At 38.8% G+C, this 14,838-nt stretch overlaps 1 protein-coding gene across 1 annotated transcript in view; it reads right to left on the reverse strand.

The window, feature by feature from the left end:
• The window catches only part of LOC128741974 (protein 5NUC-like), a 44,658-nt gene extending 39,803 nt beyond the window's left edge, over positions 1-4,855 (reverse strand). The window contains exon 1 of the mRNA XM_053838126.1: positions 4,549-4,855. The gene's annotated coding sequence lies outside the window, so the exon portion shown is untranslated. The remainder of the gene's footprint in view (positions 1-4,548) is intronic.
• Positions 4,856-14,838: the final 9,983 nt, after the last annotated feature.

A 14,838-nucleotide genomic window follows, 5' to 3' on the forward strand; every position in this document is an offset into this window, starting at 1 on the left:
ATCACCACTTTTCATGGCCATCAACCCGATTAGATAAGTAAGTACATTTTACTGCACTCTAAAAATCGAAGCCCGAGAATTCAATGCACTCAAGTTTTGCTAACGTTATCTGATGATTGATTTCAACGTTAGGCTATATGGGCAATTATTACAGATAAACGGTGGATGAACGTTGTTCTGTAAAGCCATGCTGGTCTTCAGCGATGTAATGAGAGAATAGGCATGCGAGATGAATTTTGATTATTTTTATGACAGTAGTATTTCCAAATGGACGATTGGAATGATAGAAGAAAGTAATTAAACAAAGGGCTGGACGAGCTATGAAGGGAAATGAGCGCAAAACGACAGACGGAAGGTACATTGAAGAAGCACTACAAGGTTTGTAGTTCATTGTTTTTTATCCTCTGTCGTTTTGTGGTTCCTGCAGAATTTGTCCCGTTCTAGAGATACTATAAACACCTCTGTTTCATTACAAAAATACAAGGTTAAGTCTGCTTCGCTAAGCCTAGACATAAATATGAAAAATAATATGCAAGGCTCATTCTAGAGCACGTTAGCCGGCGTCATGTTACTGAGGCGAGCTGCATACCGAATGTAGGAAGGTTTGGATGACAATCAGAGCTCAAATTGAGTGTTTGTGGTACCTAAATTGCTATTGAATCGCTCGCCATTCACATATAATTCACATTACTTAAAGCCAGTAGTATGTGAGGTTCTTTCTTGAAGCGTTAACAATGAAGGGAGTCCAACTTTTTCATGTTGATTTTTCATGCAGCTTTATTTTGTTTTGATTTTAGACCGTTATTCTCAATCGAAGGTTAGTAAGTATATACCTACGTTTAAATTTGTCGATCGAGATGTAATATGATTTCGAATAAAATTCACCGACTTCCGCAGAATGGATCACATAAATAATTTAATGTGCTTAAGTCCACCACAAAAACATTTCATTACTTTCCCCTACCGTCATTCTATCAATTGTAGAACCACCGTTTCAAATAAATATTAATATTATTGCCTGACCGCATTTCAAGGTCAAAGACTAAAAAATACGAGTTTGGTCTGTTCTATTGGTATCAAAACTTCAAAACCTGGATATTAGAGTGTCCCAAAATAGCACTATGTCAGAAAACCCTTGGGGCTCATCCCTTAAATGATAGCTTAGGGTGTCACAAAGAAACTTTTATATAGCGTCAACATTGGTTGACGCGATTTAGGGGCCGCACATTTAAGTTGTATGAAAAAATGGCATTTTTAGGATTAAATTAAAAAAAAATATTTTTAGAAATGTTAAAGTAAGTGAAACAAGGTACTATATTGTATAGATGGGAAATTTTATGCCGAGGAAAGCATGGACGTATATCCAAATCTTGCTGAGATACTTACGATTTTATGAAGGTGGAACACATTTCTGTAATTTTCAAATTTTAACAGTTTTAACGGGTGGCAACTAAAATTTTGGAATTTCTTGTGGCCCTTATACTCAACAACAAACGAGCTCAGAGAGAAATGAGAGTATGTATGTGTTAGCTATCTCTCTCTTCTTTTCGTTAATATTTTTTGTTTTGTTTATGCTTACCCAGTTTTGCTAAAAATGGTGCCGAAACAAGAAGCATTTCTGGAGCGCCTTGTACACTTCTACGAACTGCAACAGAAATCTCGGCAAAAAGTATACGGTACAACATTTAAAAAGCAAATATATTGCGGCTTCGACTGTTTACCATATCCTAAGATGCCCAACAACTATTCGCAAGCAAGGTAGTGGAAGACCAGCCAAAATTATGGACGCAGAAGGGCATCGTTCTTTTTTTCGTTTCTTCAACAACGAGCCCTCTGGTTTGGCTATCAATTATGATGCACCAGACGAATGTTTGGAGAAAATTTTGATCTTGTTTCTACAAATACATCATGCAGATGGACAGCACGTGTTTTGGCCGGATAGAGCATCATCGCATTACGCCAAAAAAACACAATCGTTCCTGAATACCCATTCGATCCCATTTTTACCCAAGAACCACGACCCGAAAAACCTGTTTCAGTGCGCCCAATCGAACATTTAATCGGGATTTTGAGTTCCTTGGTGTACAAAAATAACTGGAGAGTCACGAATTGCAAACAGTTGATTGGTATACCATGCTGCATCAATATCCGGACACTTAAGCAGGTCATATTTTTAATATGCTCCGTAAACAATAATTTCGCAACAGTCTAGTAATTGCTTTGTACTATATTCAAATATAAAGCTTACATTTGCAATAACACATCAATATTTCAATGAAAACTCTATAAAAACATTAAAATAAGAGAAATAAACAGACTTGTTTTGCTCATAAATCCGGACACTTCACATCTCAGTAAATCAATATCCGGACACTTTTGAATCGTTTTCCGGACAGGCAAAACTTTCTCTTATTTTGTCTAAGAAATGTATGCCTATAAACAAACTTATCTACAAATTTATAAACAACTTATCATTTGTAAAATGTAGTATTAAATAATCATCTCTCTATACATTTTTTTACTTTTAATGCCAGTTTGGTGTTATTAACGGTACGATTTCAGTTAAGTACTACACTGACCCACTTACCTAACCAGGGCACGAAAGTGATTAAGTACTGCTACATTAAATGCCTTAAAGTGTTTTGGATTTCCAAATATTTTGACGGTTCCATGGCTCGTGAGTCGAAAGTTTTAAATCTGGACAGCGTAATTATTTATAAAAATACACTTTATTTCAACACATCAATGAATGACACCGTCTCAATTAATTAAAACTAACCTTCTTTATTGATACTAAGCTTAAAAAGTTGAATTCTTTGTAATAATAAGTTCCCAAAATCTTAAATCGCGAAAGCTCTACTTTTTGTAATCTGAAAAAACTCGTTACGTTTGGATTTATTTTAGTTACTTCGCACAGCCTACTTAATTACCGCTTGTGCTTCAACGATCTTAGATATATTTGCAAAGTAATCCACATAGCTACACCTCATAATAGTACATATTATTACTTAATAAGGATAAATTAGTGAAGGTGTCCGGATATTGGTACCGTCCGGATTTTGATGCAGCATGGTCATCAAGAGATGTATTCGCAAAGTTGACATGAAGGCCGTCCAACGCTCCTGTTTCGACGTCAAACGAAAGCTTCGCCGAACAGCCGATTACGGACTGTTTTCAAATGTACACTAATTTTTTTTCAACAATGGATAATGTATCTTTAATTTCAGTAAATCAGATCTTCTTCATGTATCTTTGTCTTTTTTTGACAGCTCGAGAAAAAAATTCCAAAATTTTAGTTGCCACCCGTTATGTGAATAAGGTGAATGACAAAACTTGTACTATTTATTCCAAATATCACCTACGTTTTTGATAACAGGAAATATGCACTTTTCACACAAAAAAAAGTGCGTACTTATCTAGTGATTGTGGTTTTGGCCGTTCAGTCATTAAATTATAGTAGACGCTAAATTTTACTTTTTACGCCAGCGTCTCGATCTCGGATTTGGATCTTCATCAGGGCTTCTATAATGTGTATTTTTATTAGCTGTTGTCTGAGTTATAATTTGTTTGTTACTTACAAAGTGTTGATCGTCTTTGTCTAAATTCTTTTAGCCTACAGTGTTGTCTGGTTTTGAATTTTGGTACAATTTGATTTGCTACATAAGTGTGTATTTATTTTATTAGGTACTATGTTTCAAAAATCTTATCTCGGTACTAGATTCGCTCTAAAATTATGTGTAAGTGTGAGTTATGAATGTGTATTGTGAGAAAATTGCACGAAAAAGTGAATGATGATCACATGCTATACGTAGTGAATCACCATTTTGAAAGAATTAGTTGTTAATTCCTTGTCCGTCACTGTTGAGAATAAGAGGGAACCCGTTATTCTCATAGTAAGGAATTGTCACGATTTTTCCGATAACATCGAACAGGAGACATGCATCGGTTGCAGCATTTGCAAACAAGAATGCACGTGGCATTTCGTCAAGATTTCTCATACCAGGCTTATCGTCTTTAATCGGTCATCCCCGGGAGATAATTATGTTCCTATTAACCCCTAGTGGATATTAGCCATTAGAGAGGCGAATACACTGTTGTAATGGAGACATAACAAATCGGCTCGGAAGCACTTTAGACTGCAATCCACAAGGACAGAACGTATATAAACAGCTACCGCCATTTATGAACTACTGATGCATAACGATAAAACATTGCACTGGATTTTCTGGTGCACTGGGCCATGTTCTCGATCGTGCCGTTAATCGCTCTTAACCGCGTTAAATTGGCGGAAGGCCTTTCTTGAAGGTAACAATTAACACAAGCAGAGGATCTGCAGTAACTCTCAGTCCTATCAACAACTTTCAATTAGACTGTAGAACAAAATGTGATATATTTCTAAGCTATCAAAACCCCTCACTTCCAATCACATAATTTCATCACTCTGTTTTGGCCATTAATCATTCACCGTGCGGCTGATATCCAATGCCGATTGTCTGCCTGCAGCGGCCGAGCGCTGGCTGATGTGCTGGCGTAGATATTGACACTTACATGAACGATCGACTAGATGTCTTCTTCAGCAACACGTTGCACTCTTGCCTGCACTGCACTGTAAAGTCACTCGGTTTTCCACCAATTTAGCTCAAAACAAAAAACTCGAAAACTGCACGATCACCCAAAAATCGTGAACGCGAACGCAAACGCGTACGACTAGCTTCTCCGGATCGCGTTTTAAATGACACTGAATGGGTCTCGCTCGATGGATGCGGAACGCGTGACCGCCGAGACGAGCTCACCTGTTTCCCGACGAAGCCCACGATTCAATACACAAAACTATACGCAGATACTTGTTACTTATTATCTTCTCTGGTTCGTCAGCAGTATAGTACGACCGACCGGCACGGAAAGAGAACGCAAATGAGAGCCAGCCAGAGCGCAGAACTGACTGACGCGTCCTCGCCGCGCTAGTTGCGCACAGCGGCGGCGGGCTCTCCGTAACTCGTTATCACAGCGCGCGGCGCGACACCGCGATACGCCAGAGGCCAGACACATAATTGCAGCACTCACTTCTCATGTGTGCTCTCTCGCTCTCACGCTCACTCATCCTCAGTCCTCACGTGCTGCATTTAAACTGCAAATGATTTCTTGCTTGGAATTTCCCGTACCATGACCTCCTCGATGGCGGCAACTTGGATCGCAACTTGCATGCAAGGCGCCATGCCATGCTCGTAGACAGTAGACAGACGGGGAAGCAATAAAATTGCGAAGTGATTGCGACTTTGCACGGAAATTCCCACTGCGAATAACGAACGATCGCTACCTGCTTTTGGCTGGAAGCCTAAGTAGGTATGTGCCTTGCGACTTGCGGAGGATTTCAACTGAAAATAACCAAAAATGGAATTAGTCATGTAAAACTTTCCAACTGGGTCATCTAGTTTATAATTTAGAATTTTTATGGGTAAAACTTAATCAGGAATACCAATTTTAGTGGGTAAAACTACTCCATTAATTGTTATCATTGATGTTGATAATTACGGATGCCGCTGCTACGTAAGGGAAGTGTCGGTTCTAAAAAAAACTTCAAAAGTTAAACGAATACAACAGCTATTTTGTTGGCTGTAAGCGGCTAGTTGATAGCAGCCAACATTTAGGTACCGACGAGGTCCCATTGAGATGCTATTTGTTCAGTAAGTTGTAACTAATTGAGATTACGCATTTGCTGTTCGACTGTTTGATGCACACAATCATTTAGGGTAATGAAAAGAACCGTTCATGCGAAGCGAGAAGGCAATTTTCATGAATCGGCGTTCGATTTAGGGGAAAAGTGTATAATGTGCCCCCCCTAAGAATAAATGGATATATCTCCGTTATACTTCCCCAAATTAACGTTACAACTACGTGTATATGTTGGTACTTAAGCTGACAACCAATTGCAATTGTTTATTTCATTTAGTATTGTGGAATAAACATGCTAGGAATTATTTAATAAAAGCACTTAAATGTTGTGTTTCTCGTCTGCGCGGGGTAAAATGCCCCACCTGCGGTATAATATGCCCAATGCGGTAATTTGAGTAGTTCTACCAGTGACAGACTAACTCTATTTTGTAGAAAGTAAAACTATTTCCTTTGTTTTGCAAAATATCGTTATTTTATGTAAAATAAACCTAGTTTCGGCCTTCTGGTGCACTTTTTCTTTTCTGCATGGGGCACATTATACCGCAGCTGTGGCGTTTTGTACCGGGTAGTTGAATTACCTAGAATTTGGACGTTGGTAATAAATTATTCCCACCACGGTTGCTCTACAATACTAATTGAATTAAATAATGGCAATTGACTTCAAGTTAGATCTGTTTACCTATGTTTATAGCCACATTTGCAAGGGGGGCAAATTGCACCACCGCAAGTGGGGCATATTGGTCTGCTTTTACTTATTTGAAACAATATTAAATGCTAAAGCAAATCTAGCGTTTCATACCGTTATTTTTAGCAGGGATGTCATTTTGAAGTTCACTTTACGCAATCGAATCGCAACAACCGGTTATTTACAGATTTTGACAAGAAAATAGCTTATGGAAATGACGTCAAAAGTTACATCGGAAGCTGCTCAAAAACAAATTTATTTTTGTTTTGTTTTTACAGCATGTGGCAACTGTCATACTTGCGTAGTAGGCTAGTTCCATCAAATACTATGGTTTCTGGGTGGTTTTGCATTTTAATTTCGCTTGTTTAGCGAAAAACGAAGGGGGGGCACATTGGCCACGGGGGGCACGTTATACACAATTCCCCTACAATTACAACCGGTGCAGTGCAGTGATAACTAGCACAGCCACGTAAAATAGTCACGAATGGGCCTCAATGATGGTAAATGGTAATAAAAGAGAAGATTTTGGCTTTGTTTGAAATATTGATGAACACATATGCAATGTAGGGTTAAAAGTCTCTATCCAATGTAGGGTTGCAAAATGGTCGGTTTTTGGTCGGCCCGACCGGGTTTTCACTTGCAAAGCCGGTAGCCGGTCAATCCGGCAAAACGGCCGGTTTTCCGACTTATGAAGCCAGATGTGTACTTAAATTGCTCACTAGCGCCAGAAGCAAGTAATTGTCACTCTAAAACTAGCTATCTTCAATAATCCATTCAATATTCGTTGTGGTTTCGACTGTGATGTCCTGCCGTTCGCTATCTCTACAATTGCAAATCTTCTAATATGCTGCCATTTTATAGATTATTTGCCAATTTATATAAAACCAGATGGCTTTAGAATTGTCACTTGGATCCTCAATGTGTCGACTCGTGGGGTAAGCCTGAGAGGACCATGGACTTCACGTAACTACTGTTTTTGTCTTTCCAGTAACGCGGAACTTTACCCTTCCTTCTAGTCTGTCAAGTAAATATTTCTTCAGACACTGTATTATGGCTTTTTATTGTTTTCTAGCTGACCCGGCAAACTTCGTATTGCCACAAATTAACCTGTGTTGTACACCAATCATGAATCTCGGATGATCTTTGTCACAATCTCGAGTTTTGCAAGTTTCTGAGGAGTTCAACCTTAGATGGTTCATTTTGGCAGTTACGTAACTATGAAAGCATCCCAGGTAACTAATAAGCATCAGCAATGCTATTCAAATGTAGGCCAATAAGCATTTAAGTCGCCTTAAATGCTACTTAAATGCCATTTTGGAAAAATATACAGCTACTTTACTGATAACCTTCTTATAGTGCTGACGATGCTAATTTACAGCTAATTACCGACACGAATAATTTGAATACTATTTTGGATGCCAATTTACAACACCTATGCAGTCAAAAAGCTAATATACAACAACGTGCAGTATAAAATGCCAGATACGCTGATTTGCTTCTTATGTTAATGCTTATTAGTTATCAGGAATGGGTAGTTTAATATACAAATTTGCAATTTTCACTCACACTAAAGTAGAAAACAACTCCCCTGTCCCCTCATTGCATAGCCAGAAAGCGGATAGTAATATTCGCCATGATTGTAGAACATTTCGCCGAATATCATTTTGCGAAAAATCTTAAGCGGAATGTGCCATTTCACGGAAAATTTTTTTGTGGGAAGTACCATTTCGCGATCCTCTCCTTACTCGCTGTCGCTCGTTCCAGGAAACCCAGGTAGACCTAGGAAAACCAATAAACCTAGACAGTAGTGATTTCTGCGGGGAGTTGCCTTCCCCCAGTGGGCGGCGCTTCCGACGGCGGGTCGCCGGCAACACTCGCGGCCGTCTCGTCCTGAATGATGTAGTGTTACTATACATAGTTTTTGTGGTCTTGTTATTGACTAATGTTTTATGGAAGAGTCCCGAATTTCTCGAGTTCGATTAGTTCTTAAGTTTCGCAAAAAATTCTGTTTTATTTGTATGAGAGTCCACATACCCCTACCACAGGGGTGAGAGGTCTCTAACTATCATAAAATAAATTCGCCAAATTTGGTTCCATTTGCTTTATTAGTTCTCAAATTATAAGGAAATTTGAATTTCATTTGTATGGGAGCCCCCCTCCTAAACAGGGGAGGGATCTTAATTCATCATAGAAAAAATTTCTGCCCCCTCAAAGCCCCACATGCCAAATTTGGTTCCATTTGCTTGATTAGTTCTCGAAATATGAGGAATTTTGCATTCCATTTGTATGGATGCCGACCCTCTTAAAGGGGAGATGGGTCATAACTCGCTTTCTAAAGAGGAGAGGGGTCTCAATTTATCATGGAAAAAAATCTTGCCTCCAAAACCACTTACGTGTTAAATTTGGTTCCATTTGATTGATCAATTCGCGAGTTATGAGGAAATTTGTATTATCATTTGTATAGGAGCCCCCCCTCCTAAAGTGAATAGGGGTTCTAATTCACCATAGAAAATATTCTTGCCTACAAAAGCACCCACATGCTAAATTTGGTTCCATTTGCTTGATTAGTTCTAGAGTTATGAGGAGATTTGTATTTCGTTGTATTCCCAAGAAACATTTATGAGCTGAATAAACATTTTAGCAGCCATTATTATTCAGCCATAGCTGAATATGCAACGTGTAAAATTTATGTAAACTGTATAATACTTATTCAGCCGAAATTGGAGAACTTATACAACCTGTTTTATTTGAGGCGGAAAAACACTTGTTAAGCAGTTATATCGCCTCTGTGCGCCTTGTTTCCAGCATTGTGCAAATTGGTCATTTAAAAATGCGCAAAAGCCTCTATTAAGCTACATTACAGCTTCAAAGCAGCTATTAGCAAGCCCGAAGCTTGACTTAGATGTTTAAGAGCTGAAAAAAGGTTTTTATTTTTAATACTAAACCATAGTTCAGCCACAGGTTAAATAAATTCAGCTCTATTCAGCACTATTATGTGAAGCAGCTGATTTACAGCGCATTCGTTGGCTGCTTAATCACTTATAAAATACAGAGGCCTTTGCTTAAATTTATTCAGCGTCTACCACCTGTATTCAGAGTTAAATCAGCTGTGACGAAATCAGTAGCATTTTAATTCAGCTTCGATGGTTGCTGGGTTTCCCTCCTAAAAAGGTAAGGGGTCCTAATTCATCATAGAAAAAATGGTTGCCTCCAAAAACACCCACATGCCAAATATGGTTCCATTTGCTTGATTAGTTCTCGAATTAGGAGGAAATTTGTATTTCATTTGTGTAGAAGCCCCCCCTCTTAAAGTGGAGAGGGGTCCTAATTCACCATAGAAAATATTTTTGCCTCGAAAACTTTCACATGCCAAATTTGGTTCGATTTGCTTGATTAGTTCTCGAGTTAGGAAGAAATTTGTATTTTATCTGTATAGAAGCCCCCCTCCTAAAGTGGGGAGGGGTCCCAATTCATCATAGAAAAAAATTTTGTCTCCAAAAACACCCAGGTGCCAAATTTGGTTCCATTTGCTTGATTAGTTTTCGAGTTATGCGGAAAATTGTTTTTCATTTGTACACGAGCCCCCGCTCTTAAAGTGAGGAGGGGTCCTAATTCACCTTAGAACATATTTTTGTCCTCGAAAACATTCACATGCCAAATTTGGTTCCATTTGCTTGATTAGTTCTCGAGTTATGCAGAAATTTGTGTTTCATTTGTATGGGAGCCCCCCCTCTTAGTGGGGGGAGGGGTCTCTAACCATCACTGAAACCTTTCCTGGCCCCAAAAACCTCTACATGCAAATTTTCACGCCGATTGGATCAGTAGTTTTTGATTCTATAAGGAACATACGGACAGACAGACAGACAAACAGACAGACAGACAGACAGAAATCCTTCTTTATAGGTATAGATATCAAAAGATTAACATGTTTAGCATATTTTATTTATTTATTTATTTACTATTTGATGGGGCTTTCAACCGTACCATAAATTATGGTACCATTTCGGTACCATAAATATCTCAAGAACGGCTCAAGGCTTCTCTTTTTGTTTCAAAGCTTATAAAATTATCTTGTCTTTGACCCATCCTTTCTTCGATAATTGCAATTTATGTATTTTTTAGAAACGTTTAAAGTCAATTTTTTGGCTAAAAACTGACTTTTATGTTTGAATGTCCAACATTTTGTTATGCGTTCGAATTTAAAAGAAAGTATCAGTCAAAGACGAGATAATTATATGTATTTTCATGTCGTTTTTGAATTTTTCATTTCGGATAAGCCCCCGAGCGCCAATCCATGGTACCACAATTCATGTTTTTTTTCGAATGATCATGCTCAAGGAGCCGTAGGGGAGGGGGGAAGAGGTTCCCATATGTAAACAAAATTGTAAATATTAGTATAAAATACAATGTTTAGAATGCAAAAAGCTCGAATCGATTCGCCTTCCGCGTTATCGAGAACAAAATATCAAATAAGGCTAAAAATATGGTGTAAAAAGCATTATGCCCCCTTAACGACAAGGTCATCCGAGTACATTAAGGCAGTCAGCATGGCACCGAATATCACCCTTCCTTTCCCTTCTCCAGTGTACCAACATGCTCCCATAGACCCGGGAAACCATCACAAAAAATTAAAATTAGTTCAACTAACCTGCTAGCCGTAATAAGACCTTGCAACTCAAAGCACTAAACATTGTATTCTATAGGTTCTATTACTTTTTGGGGCATAAATTATACTAAATACCAAGGTTAGTCAAGAGAGGTTTTCTGATGTTCTAATTTGTTTTTCATCCCCGCTGGGTTACCCTTGACGATCACCGAAATGTTCAATGCGGAAACTGTTGAGTGTATAAACAACGTCGATGGTTGCTAACCAATCGTACGTTCTACAAACTGTGAAAACTAGATCACCTATTTTAACTCACCTTGCTAAATACTGAGATTGGGCCCAAATAAAATTCATCACAATATTTTCACTTTTTCGCCGTCGACTTTTCATTAATTTTTGTCGGCCGTTCCATTCGTCACATCACTCGCCAAACTTAACTTGAGGCACAAAAAACTTGAATGAACAGTTATTTAGTAAGATATTATAATGATTTTGTCCAATCTGTTCACTTGAATTGATAGGAAAAACTTCACTTCGTTTCGATTGCAATTCCGAATCCATGACCATCGTTGTTGTACGTTGCCAAGGAAACGAACGTACATATGGAGTGATGCCAACGTAAACATTTGAGCGTGAAATTGATCAATTATTTTCGCTGTTAAATTAAGAGTCGTAGTGCGTCGATAATATACTTATAAGCTTCGCTGATAATAAAATTCACCGTAAACAACATTTTATGTGATAGAATTACTGTCGGGTCTAGTTAAACAGCAAAAATAGATACGCGATTCTACGTTTCATAATTGTTCATAACAGATTATTACCTACTACTAGCAACTCAGCATAAACTTAACGATAGTGGCAACAAGTACTGAAATCAGTAAAAAAGCAGCTGGCCTCTGACGACCTTCCCCTTAATGGATCAACCATTTTAGCTGTCAAAAATCTAAATAAATCAATAGCTTAAACCAGTAAAATTACTTCATACTCATGTACCCAACATAGTGAATAAAACCATTTACCAATGCGTATCCAGCCATTTCATTCATCTATGATCTTACAAATCCTTATCTTTTATTTAACTGTGGACGTACCGATTCATTTTACATATCAATGGTCGTACCGAACCATACACTTTATTCAACAATAAACGTACCGAACATTTCAACGTTCGAATCAAGGCTGGGCGGCGCTGCTAATAGAGTCAATAGCACTAGCCCCGTAATTGTCCTGCACTTTAACAGCCGGCTGCAAACTCTGTCGTATAAAAAAACAAAAAGTCAAGTTTCGATTACAGAATTTAGCAGCTGGGCCACAATAGCGTCACCCACAATTCTGCTTGTCAAACTCTATCGTCTGGGAGTGTCCTAAAACCTTGTCTGCTGGTTTGAGTCGTATCAGACTATTCGACGACTATGCGTCAAATTGGGTGATGCATTTCAGTGCCCCAACAGACTGTCTGCTGTTACAAAAAGTTATTGACAAGCTTAACGACTGGTGCCAACGTAATTTCATGATTATCAGTGTGGCGAAATGCTCTGTAATCATGTTCAAGAGGAAAAAAAACAATTCAATCGAGCTCCGGGAGCATTATAGTCACACCATTGCTAAAACGCGACGAAACCGGGTTCAGCTTCCGGATTTCAGCTGAGTTCCGCAATCCATACTGCCAGCGCGTCTTGTACTTCAGCTTAGTTCGATCTGTATTGGAAATAGCAGCTATATGTTATAGTATAGCAAAGGTTAAAAATGGATCATCTAACAACCAAAAATGTCGTTAATGAAAACTTTCCCCTACATATTTCTTTTCGTGAACTATTGGCCTGCCAGAACATTCTAAAAAAGTGAAAACTTTTGATTGGCATCAATATTCACAGGACTAAAATATGGCAATAACTGTTTCGCAACTTTCTGCACATGCAACTGTAATCGAATTCTTTTAAATTAGAATTATGTTCCGAAGCAAAAGTGAGTAACTCAATAAATAACGTTTCGACCAACCCCGGCATTTATCGTGATCATCCGCCCGAAGTGGGAAGAAACTATCCCGGAAGCTAAGATTTTCCATTTGATTCATCTCGGTAACTTGCTCGGTTACCATTAGAACCGGAACCAGAGCGCTGGGAACGGAAATCACACGCCAACTTTTCACTACGAACTTACTGACCCGGGCTCTGGAGCATCCAGACGAGACACTATTCTGGGAAAGTGCTATATAGGGTACGACGACTGAGTGGAGAGGTACTGCAACTAGTTTCGGTTTTGAAAAGAAGAGGAAAACAATGTTGCTGAGTGGCAGTCGGTTGTACTTTGGCCAACTTTGGCCGTAATTGAATTGAAAAGTTGCAGTTTCCTACCGGTCGGTTGTCGCTCTGCAGAAAGCTCCTGCTGAAGGAGCTCGGAAGGAACAAAATTTTCACATGTCGAAGAAGCAAACCGGTACCGGGGTGGTTGAAAAATGTACAGCAAGCTGGCACCTGGTGAAAGCTCAAACTAATTGAATATGACGGTTGTATGGTTGCAGATTTTACGGTGGTGCCGCAATGATGCTCTCCACTCAAGTTCAAGTTCTAACATCTGCTGCTGTATACTCTGCTCAGCGCTCTGTAACCAAGTCAGGTTTAATCAGCAATGCAGATGGGTTTAGCAGTTTGTAAAATTTTAGTGGAAGATTAGTTTGATTAAGCATTTAGTTCAATCTTATAGTACCGGTAAGTATTTTGTCGGTGAAAGATTTTTTGAATGAATTTAAATTTTAAATCTAATACAGAAATATGATACAAAACGTGCTTTCCAAGTTATCAAAAAGATGCTTGAGGTATTCTGTTGGTGAGCTCCCCGTGAACTTGTACTGTGTCCTTTTTTATTTTTACTTATTTCCCTCTGCATTTTTCAATACACCATTCGACGTATCGACGTATCACATAGAGGATTTAATATTAATAACATTCAGTATCGTGAAAGTTGCTCCTTGTACTACTATGATACTTATTCCAATTGACTAAGCACATTTCGCATGAAAGAAAGCGTTCCACATTTCCATTGATCATGTTGGAAAATGCAATTGTATTAAAACACGTTCAATCATTCGTAGCTGAAAACAAGATTCAATTGAAAATGTACCTGCCTTTCCTTCACTGGCGCTCGAACCGCTCTCGATGAAATACTTCCTTTTCCCCTCAGGGGAGGAATTTAAAATCGAAACAGAGTTAAAAATGGAACATTTCAATCTATACACTGTGTAGTGAGTATATCATTTTGCAGTCAGCTCCCGCATGCTCTATCTGTAATTTAAAATGGACCACAGAGCACAGCTGCTAATTTTCGACAGTTACTATTTTTCAGTTTGAAACCATCGTCGACGACGATACATTGGGTCGTTTGGTATACTCCTTGTAAGTGAAAACAATACCACACAATCATGTAAGTGTCCTGAAAGGATGGAAAGCAATCTCACCACATATCCGTCCCCTGCTGCCTGCTGCTATTGAGTAAACAATCGGACAGGATTCTCATGTACGATAAGCGACGCGATGTCGATGTCGTTCCACTTGGTGATGGATTTTGTTGCACCTCCAAGGTATGCACGACCATAAATCAATCGCTGCCCGTTGTTAGCCGTTGAAAGCTATCGTGTGTTCAGCTAAGTGGCTTCTACGGTGGATTCTATACTTAATCGATGATTGATAGGCTTCATTGTCGGTTGGGCTATCAACTCGAGCCTTCGATCGACGTCAACACCAGAAATGTTTGATTGGGCTTTCGGTCTTTTGGTCACACGTCGTCACTCATTCCAGTGTTTATTTGTTGCAGTTCTGATTGCTCTTATCATTCATACAATCTGGTTTGATTATGCGATTGTTTAGGTGCACCT

Source organism: Sabethes cyaneus, chromosome 3, assembly GCF_943734655.1.
Source record: "Sabethes cyaneus chromosome 3, idSabCyanKW18_F2, whole genome shotgun sequence".
Lineage (NCBI taxonomy): Eukaryota > Metazoa > Arthropoda > Insecta > Diptera > Culicidae > Sabethes > Sabethes cyaneus.